The sequence below is a fragment of the Phyllobates terribilis genome, unplaced genomic scaffold (genome assembly GCF_046119375.1).
Source record: "Phyllobates terribilis strain yellow unplaced genomic scaffold, ASM4611937v1 Scaffold_416__1_contigs__length_1633014, whole genome shotgun sequence".
Classification (NCBI taxonomy): domain Eukaryota; kingdom Metazoa; phylum Chordata; class Amphibia; order Anura; family Dendrobatidae; genus Phyllobates; species Phyllobates terribilis.
This window is the reverse complement of record NW_027363176.1, coordinates 531,568-556,658: the sequence shown is the minus strand read 5'-3', so window position 1 is coordinate 556,658 and position 25,091 is coordinate 531,568. Positions and strand designations below refer to the sequence as shown.

The 25,091-nt window shown below is 45.2% G+C and overlaps 14 non-coding genes and 3 pseudogenes across 14 annotated transcripts; all 17 read left to right on the top strand.

Annotated features, from left to right (window-relative positions):
- Positions 1–14: 14 nt before the first annotated feature.
- Positions 15–106, top strand: LOC141227325 (U2 spliceosomal RNA; annotated as a pseudogene).
- Positions 107–895: 789 nt separating this feature from the next.
- Positions 896–1,079, top strand: LOC141227169 (U2 spliceosomal RNA). Its single transcript, XR_012294267.1, has one exon. It is a non-coding gene; the product is annotated as a U2 spliceosomal RNA (small nuclear RNA).
- Positions 1,080–2,194: 1,115 nt separating this feature from the next.
- Positions 2,195–2,286, top strand: LOC141227324 (U2 spliceosomal RNA; annotated as a pseudogene).
- A 789-nt stretch (positions 2,287–3,075) lies between these two features.
- Positions 3,076–3,259, top strand: LOC141227168 (U2 spliceosomal RNA). Its single transcript, XR_012294266.1, has one exon. It is a non-coding gene; the product is annotated as a U2 spliceosomal RNA (small nuclear RNA).
- Positions 3,260–4,374: 1,115 nt separating this feature from the next.
- On the top strand, positions 4,375–4,565 carry LOC141227481 (U2 spliceosomal RNA). The gene has a single exon (XR_012294474.1). It is a non-coding gene; the product is annotated as a U2 spliceosomal RNA (small nuclear RNA).
- Positions 4,566–10,635: 6,070 nt separating this feature from the next.
- Positions 10,636–10,830, top strand: LOC141227235 (U2 spliceosomal RNA). The gene has a single exon (XR_012294324.1). It is a non-coding gene; the product is annotated as a U2 spliceosomal RNA (small nuclear RNA).
- A 1,115-nt stretch (positions 10,831–11,945) lies between these two features.
- On the top strand, positions 11,946–12,136 carry LOC141227054 (U2 spliceosomal RNA). The gene has a single exon (XR_012294165.1). It is a non-coding gene; the product is annotated as a U2 spliceosomal RNA (small nuclear RNA).
- A 1,115-nt stretch (positions 12,137–13,251) lies between these two features.
- Positions 13,252–13,442, top strand: LOC141227480 (U2 spliceosomal RNA). Its single transcript, XR_012294473.1, has one exon. It is a non-coding gene; the product is annotated as a U2 spliceosomal RNA (small nuclear RNA).
- Positions 13,443–14,557: 1,115 nt separating this feature from the next.
- On the top strand, positions 14,558–14,748 carry LOC141227053 (U2 spliceosomal RNA). Its single transcript, XR_012294164.1, has one exon. It is a non-coding gene; the product is annotated as a U2 spliceosomal RNA (small nuclear RNA).
- Positions 14,749–15,863: 1,115 nt separating this feature from the next.
- LOC141227478 (U2 spliceosomal RNA) lies at positions 15,864–16,054 on the top strand. The gene has a single exon (XR_012294471.1). It is a non-coding gene; the product is annotated as a U2 spliceosomal RNA (small nuclear RNA).
- A 1,115-nt stretch (positions 16,055–17,169) lies between these two features.
- LOC141227328 (U2 spliceosomal RNA) lies at positions 17,170–17,261 on the top strand (annotated as a pseudogene).
- Positions 17,262–18,061: 800 nt separating this feature from the next.
- On the top strand, positions 18,062–18,244 carry LOC141227225 (U2 spliceosomal RNA). Its single transcript, XR_012294315.1, has one exon. It is a non-coding gene; the product is annotated as a U2 spliceosomal RNA (small nuclear RNA).
- Positions 18,245–19,359: 1,115 nt separating this feature from the next.
- On the top strand, positions 19,360–19,550 carry LOC141227022 (U2 spliceosomal RNA). Its single transcript, XR_012294135.1, has one exon. It is a non-coding gene; the product is annotated as a U2 spliceosomal RNA (small nuclear RNA).
- Positions 19,551–20,665: 1,115 nt separating this feature from the next.
- LOC141227477 (U2 spliceosomal RNA) lies at positions 20,666–20,856 on the top strand. Its single transcript, XR_012294470.1, has one exon. It is a non-coding gene; the product is annotated as a U2 spliceosomal RNA (small nuclear RNA).
- Positions 20,857–21,971: 1,115 nt separating this feature from the next.
- LOC141227020 (U2 spliceosomal RNA) lies at positions 21,972–22,162 on the top strand. The gene has a single exon (XR_012294133.1). It is a non-coding gene; the product is annotated as a U2 spliceosomal RNA (small nuclear RNA).
- A 1,000-nt stretch (positions 22,163–23,162) lies between these two features.
- LOC141227138 (U2 spliceosomal RNA) lies at positions 23,163–23,356 on the top strand. Its single transcript, XR_012294244.1, has one exon. It is a non-coding gene; the product is annotated as a U2 spliceosomal RNA (small nuclear RNA).
- Positions 23,357–24,471: 1,115 nt separating this feature from the next.
- LOC141227006 (U2 spliceosomal RNA) lies at positions 24,472–24,662 on the top strand. Its single transcript, XR_012294119.1, has one exon. It is a non-coding gene; the product is annotated as a U2 spliceosomal RNA (small nuclear RNA).
- Positions 24,663–25,091: the final 429 nt, after the last annotated feature.

The window sequence follows — 25,091 nt, the reverse complement described above, 5'->3', positions numbered from 1 at the left end:
AACCAATTCTGGTTATCGCTTCTCGGCCTTTTGGCTAAGATCAAGTGTAGTATCTTTTGAAAAGGCGGTTTTGGATGTTGGCCGCCCTGGTAGATTGATACATTATGCACACTGGGGTTTAGGCGCTTGTTAGTACGCCAGGTGGCTAATATAGTCATCTGGTGGAAAGCATGGCCCCCCAGGATCGACGCCATTGGGCCGGGGAAGATCGAAAGCCCGAAGTGTGAAGTGCCCCAGGAGTGGTGACCCTGGGGTGCCTTAACTCACTGGGATTGGGAACCCCACTTGAGTTTATGGCACATTTGCACAAGCACTTCAAATTTTCTTTCTTCGCACACACCCTTATTCCGGGCCTTCTGGCCTTAGGATGGGGAATTTTTCAATTCCCGGTCGAAGGTCCGGGCAGTATTATACTGTGAAACCTTCACTATTTATTTAATTTCTTTGTCACTGTGTGTCCACTTATTCACGTGTGTCACGTCCTACTATGATTTTGTCGGGATGCGGTTCCCTTACGGGTTCCTCTCTTGGCAGGTCTAGGGGGGGAGTGTGTGGCCATCAGGTTCCGCTCCCCCCTGAACCCCCCTGGCTCTCCTCTTTCGGGAGGAGAGCGTTGTTGGCTCCCCTCTTCCGGGAGGGGAGCACAGTCTTTGGCTCCCAGTGCCTTGCTCGGGTGAGAACTCGGGCAGGTGCTGGGGGTAAGATTGGGTCGCCTCTGGCTTCGGCTGGAGGTGGCTTTTTGTCCCTGTTCCTCGCTGTGGCCTTTTGGCTCGGAGGGACGGGGAATGGTTTGGGGGACCCTTCTCCTTTTGGAGAGGGTTTCAAGAAGACCAGCATCCTAGTGCACTTTTTTTGTGGCACTTGTCACTTTTTTAAGCGCACTCGGGTTTTGTACACGAATTCGGGCTTTCGATAAAAAAAAAAAATCTGTTCTTATCAGTTTAATATCTGATACGTCCCCTATCTGGGGACCATATATTAAATGGATTTTTAGAACAGGGAGATGGAAAAAGAGCTTGCTCTGTCCACTCCACGCATTGACCTGGTATTGCAGTATCTCCAGGACCGGTGCACCCCTTCTTTAATGCAGTTTCTAAAATCAGAAAGAATTGAATTCAATGTTTTTTGTTCATTTTGCTTGTTTGTCGGATTTTGGGATGGACTCTTTGGCTTTGCTTTTCTTCTCCTCATTGGATTTTTCATGTTCAAAGTTGCAGAAGCCAGATTACAAGCTCATTTTGGTTCAACTTCAGCAACTGTGCATTGCATTGCCATGTAATGTGATGCAATGCTATCTTTCTAGCTCTCCCTTTTTACTTCCTTTTGGATAAACAGACATATTAGGCAAGCATTTTGGAGCTTTCACCTAAATAACTACAGGTGGTGAGATAAGCTGCACAATATAATTGACCTTTCAGTATATTGTTGCACACACACCATCTATTTAGCAAATGCCCTTGTTATCAACAGCAGCCTTTTAAACTCACCTGAGCTAACAGGTATGTGCGCTGGTTACTCTGCTGCGCTTAAAATTTCTTTTTTGGTTTGCTACAATGCCTTTTCTGAAACGTTGTCTCCTTCTGCTGGAACACTGACTTCTTTCATTTAATGCCTGCAGACTATAAAAGAGAACCCAACCCAAAAAGTTTGGTTGATTAGTCTGTGGCATTCTGTTAAACTGTTGCTTATGGCGGTCTCTGTGAGCTTCTCAGCGACATTCAGCCAGCCAGGTATCCTGCCTGCAGTAGATGGAATGTGGCAATGGAACGCTGGCTGCGCGTGTCATAATAGGCTCTGAGCCTTTATATACCTGTGCACAGCAGCAGCCACCTTCAGTCTGCTGCTGGACAGCCAGCAGCAGCAGCAGCAGGAGAGGTATGTAATCAGGAGCCCTCCTGCTAAGGGTAGACAGCTGCTCGTTCCACCCCACCCCCCGCCTTAATTGGTTCTCCTCCCTTCCAACGGTGTTGAGGCGGGTGGGAACAGCAGGGGGTGAAGGTGCTGTGTTTAAAGAGGTGGAGTTATGCAGATCTAAAACGCGTGGATTGCAGCAGCAGCAAGCCGAAAAGTGCAGGCATGTAAGGGATCTAGAGGTTGACAACATGTCTTCTTAACGGGAGTCCAGGAGCTCATCTCCACAAATGGACTTTTCAGGATCCTTGGGTGGCTCCGTAGTTTGAAACCAATTCTGGTTATCGCTTCTCGGCCTTTTGGCTAAGATCAAGTGTAGTATCTTTTGAAAAGGCGGTTTTGGATGTTGGCCGCCCTGGTAGATTGATACATTATGCACACTGGGGTTTAGGCGCTTGTTAGTACGCCAGGTGGCTAATATAGTCATCTGGTGGAAAGCATGGCCCCCCAGGATCGACGCCATTGGGCCGGGGAAGATCGAAAGCCCGAAGTGTGAAGTGCCCCAGGAGTGGTGACCCTGGGGTGCCTTAACTCACTGGGATTGGGAACCCCACTTGAGTTTATGGCACATTTGCACAAGCACTTCAAATTTTCTTTCTTCGCACACACCCTTATTCCGGGCCTTCTGGCCTTAGGATGGGGAATTTTTCAATTCCCGGTCGAAGGTCCGGGCAGTATTATACTGTGAAACCTTCACTATTTATTTAATTTCTTTGTCACTGTGTGTCCACTTATTCACGTGTGTCACGTCCTACTATGATTTTGTCGGGATGCGGTTCCCTTACGGGTTCCTCTCTTGGCAGGTCTAGGGGGGGAGTGTGTGGCCATCAGGTTCCGCTCCCCCCTGAACCCCCCTGGCTCTCCTCTTTCGGGAGGAGAGCGTTGTTGGCTCCCCTCTTCCGGGAGGGGAGCACAGTCTTTGGCTCCCAGTGCCTTGCTCGGGTGAGAACTCGGGCAGGTGCTGGGGGTAAGATTGGGTCGCCTCTGGCTTCGGCTGGAGGTGGCTTTTTGTCCCTGTTCCTCGCTGTGGCCTTTTGGCTCGGAGGGACGGGGAATGGTTTGGGGGACCCTTCTCCTTTTGGAGAGGGTTTCAAGAAGACCAGCATCCTAGTGCACTTTTTTTGTGGCACTTGTCACTTTTTTAAGCGCACTCGGGTTTTGTACACGAATTCGGGCTTTCGATAAAAAAAAAAAATCTGTTCTTATCAGTTTAATATCTGATACGTCCCCTATCTGGGGACCATATATTAAATGGATTTTTAGAACAGGGAGATGGAAAAAGAGCTTGCTCTGTCCACTCCACGCATTGACCTGGTATTGCAGTATCTCCAGGACCGGTGCACCCCTTCTTTAATGCAGTTTCTAAAATCAGAAAGAATTGAATTCAATGTTTTTTGTTCATTTTGCTTGTTTGTCGGATTTTGGGATGGACTCTTTGGCTTTGCTTTTCTTCTCCTCATTGGATTTTTCATGTTCAAAGTTGCAGAAGCCAGATTACAAGCTCATTTTGGTTCAACTTCAGCAACTGTGCATTGCATTGCCATGTAATGTGATGCAATGCTATCTTTCTAGCTCTCCCTTTTTACTTCCTTTTGGATAAACAGACATATTAGGCAAGCATTTTGGAGCTTTCACCTAAATAACTACAGGTGGTGAGATAAGCTGCACAATATAATTGACCTTTCAGTATATTGTTGCACACACACCATCTATTTAGCAAATGCCCTTGTTATCAACAGCAGCCTTTTAAACTCACCTGAGCTAACAGGTATGTGCGCTGGTTACTCTGCTGCGCTTAAAATTTCTTTTTTGGTTTGCTACAATGCCTTTTCTGAAACGTTGTCTCCTTCTGCTGGAACACTGACTTCTTTCATTTAATGCCTGCAGACTATAAAAGAGAACCCAACCCAAAAAGTTTGGTTGATTAGTCTGTGGCATTCTGTTAAACTGTTGCTTATGGCGGTCTCTGTGAGCTTCTCAGCGACATTCAGCCAGCCAGGTATCCTGCCTGCAGTAGATGGAATGTGGCAATGGAACGCTGGCTGCGCGTGTCATAATAGGCTCTGAGCCTTTATATACCTGTGCACAGCAGCAGCCACCTTCAGTCTGCTGCTGGACAGCCAGCAGCAGCAGCAGCAGGAGAGGTATGTAATCAGGAGCCCTCCTGCTAAGGGTAGACAGCTGCTCGTTCCACCCCACCCCCCGCCTTAATTGGTTCTCCTCCCTTCCAACGGTGTTGAGGCGGGTGGGAACAGCAGGGGGTGAAGGTGCTGTGTTTAAAGAGGTGGAGTTATGCAGATCTAAAACGCGTGGATTGCAGCAGCAGCAAGCCGAAAAGTGCAGGCATGTAAGGGATCTAGAGGTTGACAACATGTCTTCTTAACGGGAGTCCAGGAGCTCATCTCCACAAATGGACTTTTCAGGATCCTTGGGTGGCTCCGTAGTTTGAAACCAATTCTGGTTATCGCTTCTCGGCCTTTTGGCTAAGATCAAGTGTAGTATCTGTTCTTATCAGTTTAATATCTGATACGTCCCCTATCTGGGGACCATATATTAAATGGATTTTTAGAACAGGGAGATGGAAAAAGAGCTTGCTCTGTCCACTCCACGCATTGACCTGGTATTGCAGTATCTCCAGGACCGGTGCACCCCTTCTTTAATGCAGTTTCTAAAATCAGAAAGAATTGAATTCAATGTTTTTTGTTCATTTTGCTTGTTTGTCGGATTTTGGGATGGACTCTTTGGCTTTGCTTTTCTTCTCCTCATTGGATTTTTCATGTTCAAAGTTGCAGAAGCCAGATTACAAGCTCATTTTGGTTCAACTTCAGCAACTGTGCATTGCATTGCCATGTAATGTGATGCAATGCTATCTTTCTAGCTCTCCCTTTTTACTTCCTTTTGGATAAACAGACATATTAGGCAAGCATTTTGGAGCTTTCACCTAAATAACTACAGGTGGTGAGATAAGCTGCACAATATAATTGACCTTTCAGTATATTGTTGCACACACACCATCTATTTAGCAAATGCCCTTGTTATCAACAGCAGCCTTTTAAACTCACCTGAGCTAACAGGTATGTGCGCTGGTTACTCTGCTGCGCTTAAAATTTCTTTTTTGGTTTGCTACAATGCCTTTTCTGAAACGTTGTCTCCTTCTGCTGGAACACTGACTTCTTTCATTTAATGCCTGCAGACTATAAAAGAGAACCCAACCCAAAAAGTTTGGTTGATTAGTCTGTGGCATTCTGTTAAACTGTTGCTTATGGCGGTCTCTGTGAGCTTCTCAGCGACATTCAGCCAGCCAGGTATCCTGCCTGCAGTAGATGGAATGTGGCAATGGAACGCTGGCTGCGCGTGTCATAATAGGCTCTGAGCCTTTATATACCTGTGCACAGCAGCAGCCACCTTCAGTCTGCTGCTGGACAGCCAGCAGCAGCAGCAGCAGGAGAGGTATGTAATCAGGAGCCCTCCTGCTAAGGGTAGACAGCTGCTCGTTCCACCCCACCCCCCGCCTTAATTGGTTCTCCTCCCTTCCAACGGTGTTGAGGCGGGTGGGAACAGCAGGGGGTGAAGGTGCTGTGTTTAAAGAGGTGGAGTTATGCAGATCTAAAACGCGTGGATTGCAGCAGCAGCAAGCCGAAAAGTGCAGGCATGTAAGGGATCTAGAGGTTGACAACATGTCTTCTTAACGGGAGTCCAGGAGCTCATCTCCACAAATGGACTTTTCAGGATCCTTGGGTGGCTCCGTAGTTTGAAACCAATTCTGTTTATCGCTTCTCGGCCTTTTGGCAAGATCAGTGGTGGTTTTCTGCTGCTGGTGTTGTTTGGAGGGCAGTTGTGACTGGGGTTCCCCCTTGTGGGGCCCTAGTGTGCGATTGAGCGGCGATTGTGTTTATCTGCTGTAAAAATGGTGGAGAAAACACGTGGATTAGAGGACTCGGTCCGTCTGAAGGTGGCTGCAGGTCATGAAGGAGAAATCGGTTTGGACCAAGTTTGCGTTGATGTCTTGAAGAACATTAATGGCTTGAAGGTAACGGATGTATTGGCACTGCAGGATTTTCAGAAACAAGGAATTTATGATATCACTTTTGTTTCTTTGAGTATTTGCCAGAGAGTCTACATGGAGTTGGTACGAATGAAGGAAGAAAAGGAATTGAAATGCCTAGAGTTTATTGCACTGGAACCTCTGTTCCAGCAGACATATAAGTATGTGGTTGTGCACATGTATAACCCTAAAGTTCCGGATGAGACTGTTTCCAATTTTTTAGCTCGGTATTGTAGTGAGGTTAAATTTTTGGGAAGAATGAAGAACAAATACAATTATCTAAATGGCAAGAGGAGATATGTTGTAAAACTGAGACCGGATGATAGAGCTATTGGGGGTGCCAAGAGCATTCCTGCACAGTTTTCTATCGGAGGAGAAAGGGGATTTTGTTTTTATAATGGACAGATGGAATATTGTAGGAAGTGTCATGAGTTTGGACATGTTCAGAAGGATTGTCCAGTGCAAGGTGATGTTTGTAGAGGTTGTGGGAAATCTGGGCATGTTGCAAGTGGTTGCCCAATGAATAAGGTGTGTGATTTGTGTGGACATGCAGATCACCTTGCAAGGAAATGTAGATTGTGGGCTCAGATTCCTAGGTCACAGGTGGACGCTGAAGAGAGGCAGAAGAAGACTCGGCAGGAAAGTGGGGAGGAGGGCGAAGGCTCAGACTCAGAGGGGGAAAGCCAAAAACAAGATGGTGGTAGGGGAAGAGACCATGCGGTGCCCAAGATGGAGGAAAAGGGGCGGAGCCAGAAGAAAGTTGGTTTGAGGGAGGGGCTGGAAGTAATAAACAAAGTAGCTGATGTGCATGGCCCGGGTGATGGGATGGATTTGTCTAATATGGCGGAGTCAGTGAATCCTGTTTTGGGAAGAGATGGGGGTGAGGAAATGGAGGTTTTGGAGGAGGAGGATTCTGATTCGGATGGAACTATAACCCCTCAGCAGCGTGATAGGGTTAACAGTGATTGGAGTGAAAATGAGGAGGAAGATGATGGCAAGGAGGAGAGTTATGCCTCCGTGATTAAAAGAAGTAAGGTGGAGGGGTGTTGGTCTGGGGGGCAGGAAGATCCAGTCTCCCTAAGACCAGGTTATTCTAACAGGGACTCGAGTTCTGAGTCGCCTGATATACGTAGAAAAGTGGGTGGCAGGAGTGGGTTTTCTCCTGGTTCATGATGGATCGGGTATGGTGGAGATTTTTTCCTGTTGTTATGATGGCGTTGTGTGTTGCTTCTCTGAATGTACGAGGGATTGGTTCTGCTTGTAGGAGAGCAGGGATACTGGAGTACATTGAGAGTGTGAATGCAGATATTGTCTGTCTGCAGGAATGTGTAATTAAATCTGCCCCGCATGAGAGTGAGTGGAATAAGGGGCAATCTTTTTGGTCCCCATGCTCAGAAAACAGGAATGAAGGGGTGGGCATTTTACTGTGTAATTCCAGTCTAAAGGTTTTAGAGTTTAAAGTAATCATACCTGGGAGATGTTTGTTTTTATTAGTGGATTTTTTAGGTCAGCGGGTACGGGTTTTTAATGTTTATGCCCCTGCTGATAAACAAGCAAGAGTTGGGTTTTTGGAGTCTCTAAAGTTGTTTTTACCAGGCAGAGACTTCACTATAGTGGCTGGAGATTTTAATTGTGTCAGATCCGCAAAAGATCGTAAGAGCTCTACGGAAGGTAGGACTGATGTTACGTCTAATATTTAAAATCAGATTGTGCAGGATTTACGCTACACGGATGCTGGTCTGATGGTTGGGCCAAGTGATAAGTTCACATACATATCAGATAGTGGACGTAGTGTTTCCCGAATTGACTATGTTTTTATGTCTGAAGGGATTAAGGTGGCCAAGTGCAACCACGTGATGACGACTTTTTCTGACCACAAGATGATAGTGGTAGATCTGTGTATAGCTGAGTCCCTGGCTTTTGGAAAGGGACTCTGGAAGCTGAACGTAAGCCTGCTGGAAGAGGAGAGTGTTAAGGTTGGTTTTAATAAAGTGTTTTTGTCTTGTGTGTCTGAACAGCACCTTTTTAAAGATTTGCTAGAGTGGTGGGACTGGGCTAAGGAGAAATTTGCATGTTATTTTAAAGGGGTGTGTTTTAGGAGAGCGAAAGCCAAAAGGGATCATGATGCTGCTGTTATTTCAAAATTGGAAGTACTCCATAAGTTTAAGAGAGCGGGGATGGAGGTGGATAAAGAGATTGCAGATTTGAAGGACGAACTGAAGAAGATACTTATTGAAAAAGGGAAGACTATTATGTTTAAGGCAAAAATAAAGCACATGGAGGAAAATGAGCAATGTTCGAGATACTTTTTTAAAAAATGTTTTAAACCTAAAGGGGTTTTTAAGTCTGTTTTTTCTCCTGCAGGGGAGGTATCTGGGGATGAGATGATTGGCAGTATTCTTTCCTTTTATGAAACACTCTTCTCTAACGATAGTAGAGCCAGTGATGCGGAAATTAATGATTATTGCAAAGTATTAACTAATAATATTCCTGAGGAGAAAATTGGGTTTTTAAGTGAGGAGGTTGGGAAAGATGAAATTAGACGGGCAGTGGATGGCTTGGCGAAAGGCAAGACGCCAGGCTGTGATGGTCTTCCTGCTGAATTTTATGTTAGATTTTGGGATATTATAGGTGTGGAGTTTTCCCGGGTGGTGCAATATGGTTTTACTCATGGGATTTTATCGGTTTCTATGCGTAGGGGGATTGTTACGCTGATTCATAAGAAAGGGGACATGAGGGATATTAAAAATTGGAGGCCCATAACATTGTTAAACAGTGATTACAAAATTATTTCTAAAATTGTGGCTGGTAGACTGGCAGATGTGATAGGTGATATGGTGGGGGAGTATCAGGCATGTGCAGTGCCTGGTAGGAAAATTTCAGATAATTTGCTGCTTCTAAGAGACTTAATTTATCAGGCTAATTTGAATAAGAATGCTCTTTTGTTACAGTCGGTGGACCTGGAGAAAGCCTTTGATAAAATATCACATAGATTTTTGTTCTCTGCTTTAAGTCACCTTGGTGTTCCGGATAAATTATTGATGGTCATTAAGAGTTTTTATTGTGGGGTCAGTAGCCAGATTTTAGTTAATGGGCATGTGAGTTCCAGTTTTAATATTTTATCGGGAGTTAGGCAGGGTTGTCCCCTGTCACCAATTCTTTTTATCTGTGTGGTGGAGGCCCTTTTAAAAAGTGTGCAAGTTGACAAGTGTGTGGCTGGTGTTTTTATTCCTGGGGGATCCGGGGGTCCAGTCAAGTCTTTAAGTTATATGGATGATATTGTTTTTACTTGTGGTTCACAGGCGGATCTCAATAGAGTGAATTTGCACGTAAGGATTTTTTGTTGTGTGGCTGGTATGGCGGTGAATTGGGGAAAGTGCCAGCTTTGTAACTTTGGGAGGCAGGTTGAGGTTAACGTGGCAGGAGTGGAGAGTAGGGAGGAAATTGAGGTTCTTGGTGTCATCTTTGAGAAGGAACTGAAAGGGAAAAGCAGCCTGAAGATTCTAGAAGACAAAATGGATCAGAAGTTGAACTTTTGGAAACTAAGGAACCTGTCGCTGAGAGGGAAAGTGCTGGTAATCAAGTCTGTGATTCTCCCGCTTCTGCTGTACACTGCTTTGATTTTCCCACCTGCTGTGCTTTGGACAAAGAGAGTGACAAGGAAACTGTTTGTGTTTTTTTGGGGATCCAAAATGGAGAAACTAAGAAGAGGAATGGTTATGTGTTCTGTGGAAAATGGGGGTTGTGATTTTCCTAACATTGACTTATTTTTAAGAATGCATTATTTTTTGAACATTTATAAATTATCCCAGTGCAATAACAGGACTGCGGACATGTGCAAATATTTAGCAGGACGGCTTTTCCAGAAATGGAGCTGGTGTGAGAAGGATTTAAGAAAACCAGTTTCGTTTGTGATACCGTTTTTTTATGTGGTGCTTAGGTCCTTCTATGATCAAAATGGGATAAGCTCCATGGTTAGACCGGACAAAAAACTGATTGTCTCAGGTATTAAGAAGAAGGAGATGTTATGTGATGTGCCGTTTTGTAATAATGCACAGTCTGGACAGGTGTGGAAGCTTTTTTTCATGCGTGGAATCAGCAACAGACAGAAGGATGTAACCTGGATGGCGTTGCATGGATGCTTGCCAACAAGGGCTTTTTTGAATGACCGGGGGATAAAGGTTCAAGAACTATGTCCTAGGGAAGGTTGCAATAAGGTGGAAACAATACAGCATATTTTTTGGGACTGTTTTTTTGCTAAAAAAGTTTTTACCTTGTTGTCACGTATGTTTGTTGCTTTAGTTGGTTTTCATTGTTTCGATTTTGAAAGGATTTTAATAGGTCAAGATTTTAAGTACTCGCAAAGGAAGCGGGCAAGCTGGATTATTTTTGTCATATATAAAGAGGTTTTATGGGACGTTCGGAATTTGGTGATTTTTAAAAAGATTGTTTTTTCCCCCATGGAATGCAGAAAGATTTTTCTTGCTAGACTGTTTTATGCCTATTTATTGGATAAAAAGAAGTATGGTGAGACAGCAGCAGAAGCACTCTGGAACTTTTCACATTGGACTTCTTACAGTAAGTAACAGTTAATTGCAGGGTTGTGTTTTTTGGGATTTTGTTTTTGTTTTTCCGAATGATGATTTGAGAACCCGTTATGTGAATATGCGCTATGATGCATAAATTAATGTGGGTCTTAATCTGAGGAAAAAAAAAAAAAATCTGTTCTTATCAGTTTAATATCTGATACGTCCCCTATCTGGGGACCATATATTAAATGGATTTTTAGAACAGGGAGATGGAAAAAGAGCTTGCTCTGTCCACTCCACGCATTGACCTGGTATTGCAGTATCTCCAGGACCGGTGCACCCCTTCTTTAATGCAGTTTCTAAAATCAGAAAGAATTGAATTCAATGTTTTTTGTTCATTTTGCTTGTTTGTCGGATTTTGGGATGGACTCTTTGGCTTTGCTTTTCTTCTCCTCATTGGATTTTTCATGTTCAAAGTTGCAGAAGCCAGATTACAAGCTCATTTTGGTTCAACTTCAGCAACTGTGCATTGCATTGCCATGTAAAGTGATGCAATGCTATCTTTCTAGCTCTCCCTTTTTACTTCCTTTTGGATAAACAGACATATTAGGCAAGCATTTTGGAGCTTTCACCTAAATAACTACAGGTGGTGAGATAAGCTGCACAATATAATTTACCTTTCAGTATATTGTTGCACACACACCATCTATTTAGCAAATGCCCTTGTTATCAACAGCAGCCTTTTAAACTCACCTGAGCTAACAGGTATGTGCGCTGGTTACTCTGCTGCGCTTAAAATTTCTTTTTTGGTTTGCTACAATGCCTTTTCTGAAACGTTGTCTCCTTCTGCTGGAACACTGACTTCTTTCATTTAATGCCTGCAGACTATAAAAGAGAACCCAACCCAAAAAGTTTGGTTGATTAGTCTGTGGCATTCTGTTAAACTGTTGCTTATGGCGGTCTCTGTGAGCTTCTCAGCGACATTCAGCCAGCCAGGTATCCTGCCTGCAGTAGATGGAATGTGGCAATGGAACGCTGGCTGCGCGTGTCATAATAGGCTCTGAGCCTTTATATACCTGTGCACAGCAGCAGCCACCTTCAGTCTGCTGCTGGACAGCCAGCAGCAGCAGCAGCAGGAGAGGTATGTAATCAGGAGCCCTCCTGCTAAGGGTAGACAGCTGCTCGTTCCACCCCACCCCCCGCCTTAATTGGTTCTCCTCCCTTCCAACGGTGTTGAGGCGGGTGGGAACAGCAGGGGGTGAAGGTGCTGTGTTTAAAGAGGTGGAGTTATGCAGATCTAAAACGCGTGGATTGCAGCAGCAGCAAGCCGAAAAGTGCAGGCATGTAAGGGATCTAGAGGTTGACAACATGTCTTCTTAACGGGAGTCCAGGAGCTCATCTCCACAAATGGACTTTTCAGGATCCTTGGGTGGCTCCGTAGTTTGAAACCAATTCTGGTTATCGCTTCTCGGCCTTTTGGCTAAGATCAAGTGTAGTATCTGTTCTTATCAGTTTAATATCTGATACGTCCCCTATCTGGAGACCATATATTAAATGGATTTTTAGAACAGGGAGATGGAAAAAGAGCTTGCTCTGTCCACTCCACGCATTGACCTGGTATTGCAGTATCTCCAGGACCGGTGCACCCCTTCTTTAATGCAGTTTCTAAAATCAGAAAGAATTGAATTCAATGTTTTTTGTTCATTTTGCTTGTTTGTCGGATTTTGGGATGGACTCTTTGGCTTTGCTTTTCTTCTCCTCATTAGATTTTTCATGTTCAAAGTTGCAGAAGCCAGATTACAAGCTCATTTTGGTTCAACTTCAGCACCTGTGCATTGCATTGCCATGTAATGTGATGCAATGCTATCTTTCTAGCTCTCCCTTTTTACTTCCTTTTGGATAAACAGACATATTAGGCAAGCATTTTGGAGCTTTCACCTAAATAACTACAGGTGGTGAGATAAGCTGCACAATATAATTGACCTTTCAGTATATTGTTGCACACACACCATCTATTTAGCAAATGCCCTTGTTATCAACAGCAGCCTTTTAAACTCACCTGAGCTAACAGGTATGTGCGCTGGTTACTCTGCTGCGCTTAAAATTTCTTTTTTGGTTTGCTACAATGCCTTTTCTGAAACGTTGTCTCCTTCTGCTGGAACACTGACTTCTTTCATTTAATGCCTGCAGACTATAAAAGAGAACCCAACCCAAAAAGTTTGGTTGATTAGTCTGTGGCATTCTGTTAAACTGTTGCTTATGGCGGTCTCTGTGAGCTTCTCAGCGACATTCAGCCAGCCAGGTATCCTGCCTGCAGTAGATGGAATGTGGCAATGGAACGCTGGCTGCGCGTGTCATAATAGGCTCTGAGCCTTTATATACCTGTGCACAGCAGCAGCCACCTTCAGTCTGCTGCTGGACAGCCAGCAGCAGCAGCAGCAGGAGAGGTATGTAATCAGGAGCCCTCCTGCTAAGGGTAGACAGCTGCTCGTTCCACCCCACCCCCCGCCTTAATTGGTTCTCCTCCCTTCCAACGGTGTTGAGGCGGGTGGGAACAGCAGGGGGTGAAGGTGCTGTGTTTAAAGAGGTGGAGTTATGCAGATCTAAAACGCGTGGATTGCAGCAGCAGCAAGCCGAAAAGTGCAGGCATGTAAGGGATCTAGAGGTTGACAACATGTCTTCTTAACGGGAGTCCAGGAGCTCATCTCCACAAATGGACTTTTCAGGATCCTTGGGTGGCTCCGTAGTTTGAAACCAATTCTGGTTATCGCTTCTCGGCCTTTTGGCTAAGATCAAGTGTAGTATCTGTTCTTATCAGTTTAATATCTGATACGTCCCCTATCTGGGGACCATATATTAAATGGATTTTTAGAACAGGGAGATGGAAAAAGAGCTTGCTCTGTCCACTCCACGCATTGACCTGGTATTGCAGTATCTCCAGGACCGGTGCACCCCTTCTTTAATGCAGTTTCTAAAATCAGAAAGAATTGAATTCAATGTTTTTTGTTCATTTTGCTTGTTTGTCGGATTTTGGGATGGACTCTTTGGCTTTGCTTTTCTTCTCCTCATTGGATTTTTCATGTTCAAAGTTGCAGAAGCCAGATTACAAGCTCATTTTGGTTCAACTTCAGCAACTGTGCATTGCATTGCCATGTAATGTGATGCAATGCTATCTTTCTAGCTCTCCCTTTTTACTTCCTTTTGGATAAACAGACATATTAGGCAAGCATTTTGGAGCTTTCACCTAAATAACTACAGGTGGTGAGATAAGCTGCACAATATAATTGACCTTTCAGTATATTGTTGCACACACACCATCTATTTAGCAAATGCCCTTGTTATCAACAGCAGCCTTTTAAACTCACCTGAGCTAACAGGTATGTGCGCTGGTTACTCTGCTGCGCTTAAAATTTCTTTTTTGGTTTGCTACAATGCCTTTTCTGAAATGTTGTCTCCTTCTGCTGGAACACTGACTTCTTTCATTTAATGCCTGCAGACTATAAAAGAGAACCCAACCCAAAAAGTTTGGTTGATTAGTCTGTGGCATTCTGTTAAACTGTTGCTTATGGCGGTCTCTGTGAGCTTCTCAGCGACATTCAGCCAGCCAGGTATCCTGCCTGCAGTAGATGGAATGTGGCAATGGAACGCTGGCTGCGCGTGTCATAATAGGCTCTGAGCCTTTATATACCTGTGCACAGCAGCAGCCACCTTCAGTCTGCTGCTGGACAGCCAGCAGCAGCAGCAGCAGGAGAGGTATGTAATCAGGAGCCCTCCTGCTAAGGGTAGACAGCTGCTCGTTCCACCCCACCCCCTGCCTTAATTGGTTCTCCTCCCTTCCAACGGTGTTGAGGCGGGTGGGAACAGCAGGGGGTGAAGGTGCTGTGTTTAAAGAGGTGGAGTTATGCAGATCTAAAACGCGTGGATTGCAGCAGCAGCAAGCCGAAAAGTGCAGGCATGTAAGGGATCTAGAGGTTGACAACATGTCTTCTTAACGGGAGTCCAGGAGCTCATCTCCACAAATGGACTTTTCAGGATCCTTGGGTGGCTCCGTAGTTTGAAACCAATTCTGGTTATCGCTTCTCGGCCTTTTGGCTAAGATCAAGTGTAGTATCTGTTCTTATCAGTTTAATATCTGATACGTCCCCTATCTGGAGACCATATATTAAATGGATTTTTAGAACAGGGAGATGGAAAAAGAGCTTGCTCTGTCCACTCCACGCATTGACCTGGTATTGCAGTATCTCCAGGACCGGTGCACCCCTTCTTTAATGCAGTTTCTAAAATCAGAAAGAATTGAATTCAATGTTTTTTGTTCATTTTGCTTGTTTGTCGGATTTTGGGATGGACTCTTTGGCTTTGCTTTTCTTCTCCTCATTAGATTTTTCATGTTCAAAGTTGCAGAAGCCAGATTACAAGCTCATTTTGGTTCAACTTCAGCAACTGTGCATTGCATTGCCATGTAATGTGATGCAATGCTATCTTTCTAGCTCTCCCTTTTTACTTCCTTTTGGATAAACAGACATATTAGGCAAGCATTTTGGAGCTTTCACCTAAATAACTACAGGTGGTGAGATAAGCTGCACAATATAATTGACCTTTCAGTATATTGTTGCACACACACCATCTATTTAGCAAATGCCCTTGTTATCAACAGCAGCCTTTTAAACTCACCTGAGCTAACAGGTATGTGCGCTGGTTACTCTGCTGCGCTTAAAATTTCTTTTTTGGTTTGCTACAATGCCTTTTCTGAAACGTTGTCTCCTTCTGCTGGAACACTGACTTCTTTCATTTAATGCCTGCAGACTATAAAAGAGAACCCAACCCAAAAAGTTTGGTTGATTAGTCTGTGGCATTCTGTTAAACTGTTGCTTATGGCGGTCTCTGTGAGCTTCTCAGCGACATTCAGCCAGCCAGGTATCCTGCCTGCAGTAGATGGAATGTGGCAATGGAACGCTGGCTGCGCGTGTCATAATAGGCTCTGAGCCTTTATATACCTGTGCACAGCAGCAGCCACCTTCAGTCTGCTGCTGGACAGCCAGCAGCAGCAGCAGCAGGAGAGGTATGTAATCAGGAGCCCTCCTGCTAAGGGTAGACAGCTGCTCGTTCCACCCCACCCCCCGCCTTAATTGGTTCTCCTCCCTTCCAACGGTGTTGAGGCGGGTGGGAACAGCAGGGGGTGAAGGTGCTGTGTTTAAAGAGGTGGAGTTATGCAGATCTAAAACGCGTGGATTGCAGCAGCAGCAAGCCGAAAAGTGCAGGCATGTAAGGGATCTAGAGGTTGACAACATGTCTTCTTAACGGGAGTCCAGGAGCTCATCTCCACAAATGGACTTTTCAGGATCCTTGGGTGGCTCCGTAGTTTGAAACCAATTCTGGTTATCGCTTCTCGGCCTTTTGGCTAAGATCAAGTGTAGTATCTGTTCTTATCAGTTTAATATCTGATACGTCCCCTATCTGGGGACCATATATTAAATGGATTTTTAGAACAGGGAGATGGAAAAAGAGCTTGCTCTGTCCACTCCACGCATTGACCTGGTATTGCAGTATCTCCAGGACCGGTGCACCCCTTCTTTAATGCAGTTTCTAAAATCAGAAAGAATTGAATTCAATGTTTTTTGTTCATTTTGCTTGTTTGTCGGATTTTGGGATGGACTCTTTGGCTTTGCTTTTCTTCTCCTCATTGGATTTTTCATGTTCAAAGTTGCAGAAGCCAGATTACAAGCTCATTTTGGTTCAACTTCAGCAACTGTGCATTGCATTGCCATGTAATGTGATGCAATGCTATCTTTCTAGCTCTCCCTTTTTACTTCCTTTTGGATAAACAGACATATTAGGCAAGCATTTTGGAGCTTTCACCTAAATAACTACAGGTGGTGAGATAAGCTGCACAATATAATTGACCTTTCAGTATATTGTTGCACACACACCATCTATTTAGCAAATGCCCTTGTTATCAACAGCAGCCTTTTAAACTCACCTGAGCTAACAGGTATGTGCGCTGGTTACTCTGCTGCGCTTAAAATTTCTTTTTTGGTTTGCTACAATGCCTTTTCTGAAATGTTGTCTCCTTCTGCTGTAACACTGACTTCTTTCATTTAATGCCTGCAGACTATAAAAGAGAACCCAACCCAAAAAGTTTGGTTGATTAGTCTGTGGCATTCTGTTAAACTGTTGCTTATGGCGGTCTCTGTGAGCTTCTCAGCGACATTCAGCCAGCCAGGTATCCTGCCTGCAGTAGATGGAATGTGGCAATGGAACGCTGGCTGCGCGTGTCATAATAGGCTCTGAGCCTTTATATACCTGTGCACAGCAGCAGCCACCTTCAGTCTGCTGCTGGACAGCCAGCAGCAGCAGCAGCAGGAGAGGTATGTAATCAGGAGCCCTCCTGCTAAGGGTAGACAGCTGCTCGTTCCACCCCACCCCCTGCCTTAATTGGTTCTCCTCCCTTCCAACGGTGTTGAGGCGGGTGGGAACAGCAGGGGGTGAAGGTGCTGTGTTTAAAGAGGTGGAGTTATGCAGATCTAAAACGCGTGGATTGCAGCAGCAGCAAGCCGAAAAGTGCAGGCATGTAAGGGATCTAGAGGTTGACAACATGTCTTCTTAACGGGAGTCCAGGAGCTCATCTCCACAAATGGACTTTTCAGGATCCTTGGGTGGCTCCGTAGTTTGAAACCAATTCTGGTTATCGCTTCTCGGCCTTTTGGCTAAGATCAAGTGTAGTATCTTTCGAAAAGGCGGTTTTGGATGTTTGCCGCCCTAGTAGATTGATACATTATGCACACTGGGGTTTAGGCGCTTGTTAGTACGCCAGGTGGCTAATATAGTCATCTGGTGGAAAGCATGGCCCCCCAGGATCGACGCCATTGGGCCGGGGAAGATCGAAAGCCCGAAGTGTGAAGTGCCCCAGGAGTGGTGACCCTGGGGTGCCTTAACTCACTGGGATTGGGAACCCCACTTGAGTTTATGGCACATTTGCACTAGCACTTCAATATTTCTTTCTTCACACACACCCTTATTCCGGGCCTTCTGGCCTTAGGATGGGGAATTTTTCAATTCCCGGTCGAAGGTCCGGGCAGTATTATACTGTGAAACCTTCACTATTTATTTAATTTTTTTTTATCACTGTGTGTCCACTTTTTCACGTGTGTCCACGTCCTTACTAGGATTTTGTCGGGATGCGGTTCCCTTACGGGTTCCTCTCTTGGCAGGTCTAGGGGGGGAGTGTGTGGCCATCAGGTTCCGCTCCCCCCTGAACCCCCCTGGCTCTCCTCTTTCGGGAGGAGAGCGTTGTTGGCTCCCCTCTTCCGGGAGGGGAGCACAGTCTTTGGCTCCCAGTGCCTTGCTCGGGTGAGAACTCGGGCAGGTATTGAGGGTAAGATTGGGTCGCCTCTGGCTCCGGCTGGAGGTGGCTATTTGTCCCTGTGCCTCGCTGTGGCCTTCTGGCTCGGAGGGACGGGGAATGGTTTGGGGGACCCTTCTCCTTTTGGAGAGGGTTTCAAGAAGACCAGCATCCTAGTGCACTTTTTTTTTGTGGCACTTGTCACTTTTTTAAGCGCACTCGGGTTTTGTACACGAATTCGGGCTTTCGATAAAAAAAAAAAAAAAATCTGTTCTTATCAGTTTAATATCTGATACGTCCCCTATCTGGGGACCATATATTAAATGGATTTTTAGAACAGGGAGATGGAAAAAGAGCTTGCTCTGTCCACTCCACGCATTGACCTGGTATTGCAGTATCTCCAGGACCGGTGCACCCCTTCTTTAATGCAGTTTCTAAAATCAGAAAGAATTGAATTCAATGTTTTTTGTTCATTTTGCTTGTTTGTCGGATTTTGGGATGGACTCTTTGGCTTTGCTTTTCTTCTCCTCATTGGATTTTTCATGTTCAAAGTTGCAGAAGCCAGATTACAAGCTCATTTTGGTTCAACTTCAGCAACTGTGCATTGCATTGCCATGTAATGTGATGCAATGCTATCTTTCTAGCTCTCCCTTTTTACTTCCTTTTGGATAAACAGACATATTAGGCAAGCATTTTGGAGCTTTCACCTAAATAACTACAGGTGGTGAGATAAGCTGCACAATATAATTGACCTTTCAGTATATTGTTGCACACACACCATCTATTTAGCAAATGCCCTTGTTATCAACAGCAGCCTTTTAAACTCACCTGAGCTAACAGGTATGTGCGCTGGTTACTCTGCTGCGCTTAAAATTTCTTTTTTGGTTTGCTACAATGCCTTTTCTGAAACGTTGTCTCCTTCTGCTGGAACACTGACTTCTTTCATTTAATGCCTGCAGACTATAAAAGAGAACCCAACCCAAAAAGTTTGGTTGATTAGTCTGTGGCATTCTGTTAAACTGTTGCTTATGGCGGTCTCTGTGAGCTTCTCAGCGACATTCAGCCAGCCAGGTATCCTGCCTGCAGTAGATGGAATGTGGCAATGGAACGCTGGCTGCGCGTGTTATAATAGGCTCTGAGCCTTTATATACCTGTGCACAGCAGCAGCCACCTTCAGTCTGCTGCTGGACAGCCAGCAGCAGCAGCAGCAGGAGAGGTATGTAATCAGGAGCCCTCCTGCTAAGGGTAGACAGCTGCTCGTTCCACCCCACCCCCCGCCTTAATTGGTTCTCCTCCCTTCCAACGGTGTTGAGGCGGGTGGGAACAGCAGGGGGTGAAGGTGCTGTGTTTAAAGAGGTGGAGTTATGCAGATCTAAAACGCGTGGATTGCAGCAGCAGCAAGCCGAAAAGTGCAGGCATGTAAGGGATCTAGAGGTTGACAACATGTCTTCTTAACGGGAGTCCAGGAGCTCATCTCCACAAATGGACTTTTCAGGATCCTTGGGTGGCTCCGTAGTTTGAAACCAATTCTGGTTATCGCTTCTCGGCCTTTTGGCTAAGATCAAGTGTAGTATCTGTTCTTATCAGTTTAATATCTGATACGTCCCCTATCTGGGGACCATATATTAAATGGATTTTTAGAACAGGGAGATGGAAAAAGAGCTTGCTCTGTCCACTCCACGCATTGACCTGGTATTGCAGTATCTCCAGGACCGTTGCACCCCTTCTTTAATGCAGTTTCTAAAATCAGAAAGAATTGAATTCAATGTTTTTTGTTCATTTTGCTTGTTTGTCGGATTTTGGGATGGACTCTTTGGCTTTGCTTTTCTTCTCCTCATTGGATTTTTCATGTTCAAAGTTGCAGAAGCCAGATTACAAGCTCATTTTGGTTCAACTTCAGCAACTGTGCATTGCATTGCCATGTAATGTGATGCAATGCTATCTTTCTAGCTCTCCCTTTTTACTTCCTTTTGGATAAACAGACATATTAGGCAAGCATTTTGGAGCTTTCACCTAAATAACTACAGGTGGTGAGATAAGCTGCACAATATAATTGACCTTTCAGTATATTGTTGCACACACACCATCTATTTAGCAAATGCCCTTGTTATCAACAGCAGCCTTTTAAACTCACCTGAGCTAACAGGTATGTGCGCTGGTTACTCTGCTGCGCTTAAAATTTCTTTTTTGGTTTGCTACAATGCCTTTTCTGAAACGTTGTCTCCTTCTGCTGGAACACTGACTTCTTTCATTTAATGCCTGCAGACTATAAAAGAGAACCCAACCCAAAAAGTTTGGTTGATTAGTCTGTGGCATTCTGTTAAACTGTTGCTTATGGCGGTCTCTGTGAGCTTCTCAGCGACATTCAGCCAGCCAGGTATCCTGCCTGCAGTAGATGGAATGTGGCAATGGAACGCTGGCTGCGCGTGTCATAATAGGCTCTGAGCCTTTATATACCTGTGCACAGCAGCAGCCACCTTCAGTCTGCTGCTGGACAGCCAGCAGCAGCAGCAGCAGGAGAGGTATGTAATCAGGAGCCCTCCTGCTAAGGGTAGACAGCTGCTCGTTCCACCCCACCCCCCGCCTTAATTGGTTCTCCTCCCTTCCAACGGTGTTGAGGCGGGTGGGAACAGCAGGGGGTGAAGGTGCTGTGTTTAAAGAGGTGGAGTTATGCAGATCTAAAACGCGTGGATTGCAGCAGCAGCAAGCCGAAAAGTGCAGGCATGTAAGGGATCTAGAGGTTGACAACATGTCTTCTTAACGGGAGTCCAGGAGCTCATCTCCACAAATGGACTTTTCAGGATCCTTGGGTGGCTCCGTAGTTTGAAACCAATTCTGGTTATCGCTTCTCGGCCTTTTGGCTAAGATCAAGTGTAGTATCTGTTCTTATCAGTTTAATATCTGATACGTCCCCTATCTGGGGACCATATATTAAATGGATTTTTAGAACAGGGAGATGGAAAAAGAGCTTGCTCTGTCCACTCCACGCATTGACCTGGTATTGCAGTATCTCCAGGACCGGTGCACCCCTTCTTTAATGCAGTTTCTAAAATCAGAAAGAATTGAATTCAATGTTTTTTGTTCATTTTGCTTGTTTGTCGGATTTTGGGATGGACTCTTTGGCTTTGCTTTTCTTCTCCTCATTGGATTTTTCATGTTCAAAGTTGCAGAAGCCAGATTACAAGCTCATTTTGGTTCAACTTCAGCAACTGTGCATTGCATTGCCATGTAATGTGATGCAATGCTATCTTTCTAGCTCTCCCTTTTTACTTCCTTTTGGATAAACAGACATATTAGGCAAGCATTTTGGAGCTTTCACCTAAATAACTACAGGTGGTGAGATAAGCTGCACAATATAATTGACCTTTCAGTATATTGTTGCACACACACCATCTATTTAGCAAATGCCCTTGTTATCAACAGCAGCCTTTTAAACTCACCTGAGCTAACAGGTATGTGCGCTGGTTACTCTGCTGCGCTTAAAATTTCTTTTTTGGTTTGCTACAATGCCTTTTCTGAAACGTTGTCTCCTTCTGCTGGAACACTGACTTCTTTCATTTAATGCCTGCAGACTATAAAAGAGAACCCAACCCAAAAAGTTTGGTTGATTAGTCTGTGGCATTCTGTTAAACTGTTGCTTATGGCGGTCTCTGTGAGCTTCTCAGCGACATTCAGCCAGCCAGGTATCCTGCCTGCAGTAGATGGAATGTGGCAATGGAACGCTGGCTGCGCGTGTCATAATAGGCTCTGAGCCTTTATATACCTGTGCACAGCAGCAGCCACCTTCAGTCTGCTGCTGGACAGCCAGCAGCAGCAGCAGCAGGAGAGGTATGTAATCAGGAGCCCTCCTGCTAAGGGTAGACAGCTGCTCGTTCCACCCCACCCCCCGCCTTAATTGGTTCTCCTCCCTTCCAACGGTGTTGAGGCGGGTGGGAACAGCAGGGGGTGAAGGTGCTGTGTTTAAAGAGGTGGAGTTATGCAGATCTAAAACGCGTGGATTGCAGCAGCAGCAAGCCGAAAAGTGCAGGCATGTAAGGGATCTAGAGGTTGACAACATGTCTTCTTAACGGGAGTCCAGGAGCTCATCTCCACAAATGGACTTTTCAGGATCCTTGGGTGGCTCCGTAGTTTGAAACCAATTCTGGTTATCGCTTCTCGGCCTTTTGGCTAAGATCAAGTGTAGTATCTGTTCTTATCAGTTTAATATCTGATACGTCCCCTATCTGGGGACCATATATTAAATGGATTTTTAGAACAGGGAGATGGAAAAAGAGCTTGCTCTGTCCACTCCACGCATTGACCTGGTATTGCAGTATCTCCAGGACCGTTGCACCCCTTCTTTCAGGTCCATGTCTCGCTTCTTCCTGCTTCCTCTTTGGAGGCGACTCGGCTGGGACAAGTGGGACAGCTCCTTCCCCTACAACTGGACGACGCCATGGTTCTACGGAGACGTCGTTCGATTTGTGGGGGAGCATCAACTGGAGGGACTCAAGCCCGACTTGTGGAAGCCCAAAACTATCCACAAGCTAATCAGAGCCAAGGATGACGTGGAGAACATCACAGGACTTCACCAGGACACGCTGGAGACTGTGTGGACAAATGTGTCGTCTGACAGGCTGACCAACGGGCACAAGGACTTGTCGTGGATGGCGATTCAGGGCGGACTGCCCGTCCGGTCATTCATGCATGCCCGGAACCTGTGCAAGACCCGGTACTGCCCAAGGTGCCCCTTCGTGGAGGAAACATCTTTGCACACTTTTTGGGACTGCGGATTTGCACAGCGCCTATTGACTGCACTTGAGGACGACCTGAGGAACTCTGTCCCCAGGGCGAGCCTATCGCACCATTCTGTGCTTTATGGACTCTTCCCTGGGGTTCATACCGTCGGAGCCATCCAGGAGGCTTGGCGCCTTATGAACTGCTTCAAGGATGCCCTTTGGGTCGCCAGGAACCGGCTCATGTTGAGGAGGGAGAGGATGTCCATCCAGGACTGCCGCAGGCTGATCCACAGCCTGCTCAGAGACTATTCCATCATGGACGGTCCGGAGGACGAGGATGAGGACTAAACCCCTCCTCCCCCTCTCCCCTTATGTGTCTTGTCTTTCAATAAAGCTTCGGGCCTGTGATTTTCCCCTCCCCATCCCCTTTTTCCCAATCCCTATCCCTTATCACGGTTCGTCGTACTGTATTGATTGATATGCTTTTTCTTTCAGATTGAGTGTTTTGTGTAGCATAGGGGTGTGATGTGTCTAGTTAGTGCGTCGTATCCTCATGCTATGTAAATATGATGTAGAATTCTGTGTGTACTGGGCTGCGGCACTGTACACTGTCTGTTAACTTATTTTTTGTGCTAATAAAAGATATATTCAATCAAAAAAATCTGTTCTTATCAGTTTAATATCTGATACGTCCCCTATCTGGGGACCATATATTAAATGGATTTTTAGAACAGGGAGATGGAAAAAGAGCTTGCTCTGTCCACTCCACGCATTGACCTGGTATTGCAGTATCTCCAGGACCGGTGCACCACTTCTTTAATGCAGTTTCTAAAATCAGAAAGAATTGAATTCAATGTTTTTGGTTCATTTTGCTTGTTTGTCGGATTTTGGGATGGACTCTTTGGCTTTGCTTTTCTTCTCCTCATTGGATTTTTCATGTTCAAAGTTGCAGAAGCCAGATTACAAGCTCATTTTGGTTCAACTTCAGCAACTGTGCATTGCATTGCCATGTAATGTGATGCAATGCTATCTTTCTAGCTCTCCCTTTTTACTTCCTTTTGGATAAACAGACATATTAGGCAAGCATTTTGGAGCTTTCACCTAAATAACTACAGGTGGTGAGATAAGCTGCACAATATAATTGACCTTTCAGTATATTGTTGCACACACACCATCTATTTAGCAAATGCCCTTGTTATCAACAGCAGCCTTTTAAACTCACCTGAGCTAACAGGTATGTGCGCTGGTTACTCTGCTGCGCTTAAAATTTCTTTTTTGGTTTGCTACAATGCCTTTTCTGAAACGTTGTCTCCTTCTGCTGGAACACTGACTTCTTTCATTTAATGCCTGCAGACTATAAAAGAGAACCCAACCCAAAAAGTTTGGTTGATTAGTCTGTGGCATTCTGTTAAACTGTTGCTTATGGCGGTCTCTGTGAGCTTCTCAGCGACATTCAGCCAGCCAGGTATCCTGCCTGCAGTAGATGGAATGTGGCAATGGAACGCTGGCTGCGCGTGTCATAATAGGCTCTGAGCCTTTATATACCTGTGCACAGCAGCAGCCACCTTCAGTCTGCTGCTGGACAGCCAGCAGCAGCAGCAGCAGGAGAGGTATGTAATCAGGAGCCCTCCTGCTAAGGGTAGACAGCTGCTCGTTCCACCCCACCCCCCGCCTTAATTGGTTCTCCTCCCTTCCAACGGTGTTGAGGCGGGTGGGAACAGCAGGGGGTGAAGGTGCTGTGTTTAAAGAGGTGGAGTTATGCAGATCTAAAACGCGTGGATTGCAGCAGCAGCAAGCCGAAAAGTGCAGGCATGTAAGGGATCTAGAGGTTGACAACATGTCTTCTTAACGGGAGTCCAGGAGCTCATCTCCACAAATGGACTTTTCAGGATCCTTGGGTGGCTCCGTAGTTTGAAACCAATTCTGGTTATCGCTTCTCGGCCTTTTGGCTAAGATCAAGTGTAGTATCTGTTCTTATCAGTTTAATATCTGATACGTCCCCTATCTGGGGACCATATATTAAATGGATTTTTAGAACAGGGAGATGGAAAAAGAGCTTGCTCTGTCCACTCCACACATTGACCTGGTATTGCAGTATCTCCAGGACCGGTGCACCCCTTCTTTAATGCAGTTTCTAAAATCAGAAAGAATTGAATTCAATGTTTTTTGTTCATTTTGCTTGTTTGTCGGATTTTGGGATGGACTCTTTGGCTTTGCTTTTCTTCTCCTCATTGGATTTTTCATGTTCAAAGTTCAAGAAGCCAGATTACAAGCTCATTTTGGTTCAACTTCAGCAACTGTGCATTGCATTGCCATGTAATGTGATGCAATGCTATCTTTCTAGCTCTCCCTTTTTACTTCCTTTTGGATAAACAGACATATTAGGCAAGCATTTTGGAGCTTTCACCTAAATAACTACAGGTGGTGAGATAAGCTGCACAATATAATTGACCTTTCAGTATATTGTTGCACACACACCATCTATTTAGCAAATGCCCTTGTTATCAACAGCAGCCTTTTAAACTCACCTGAGCTAACAGGTATGTGCG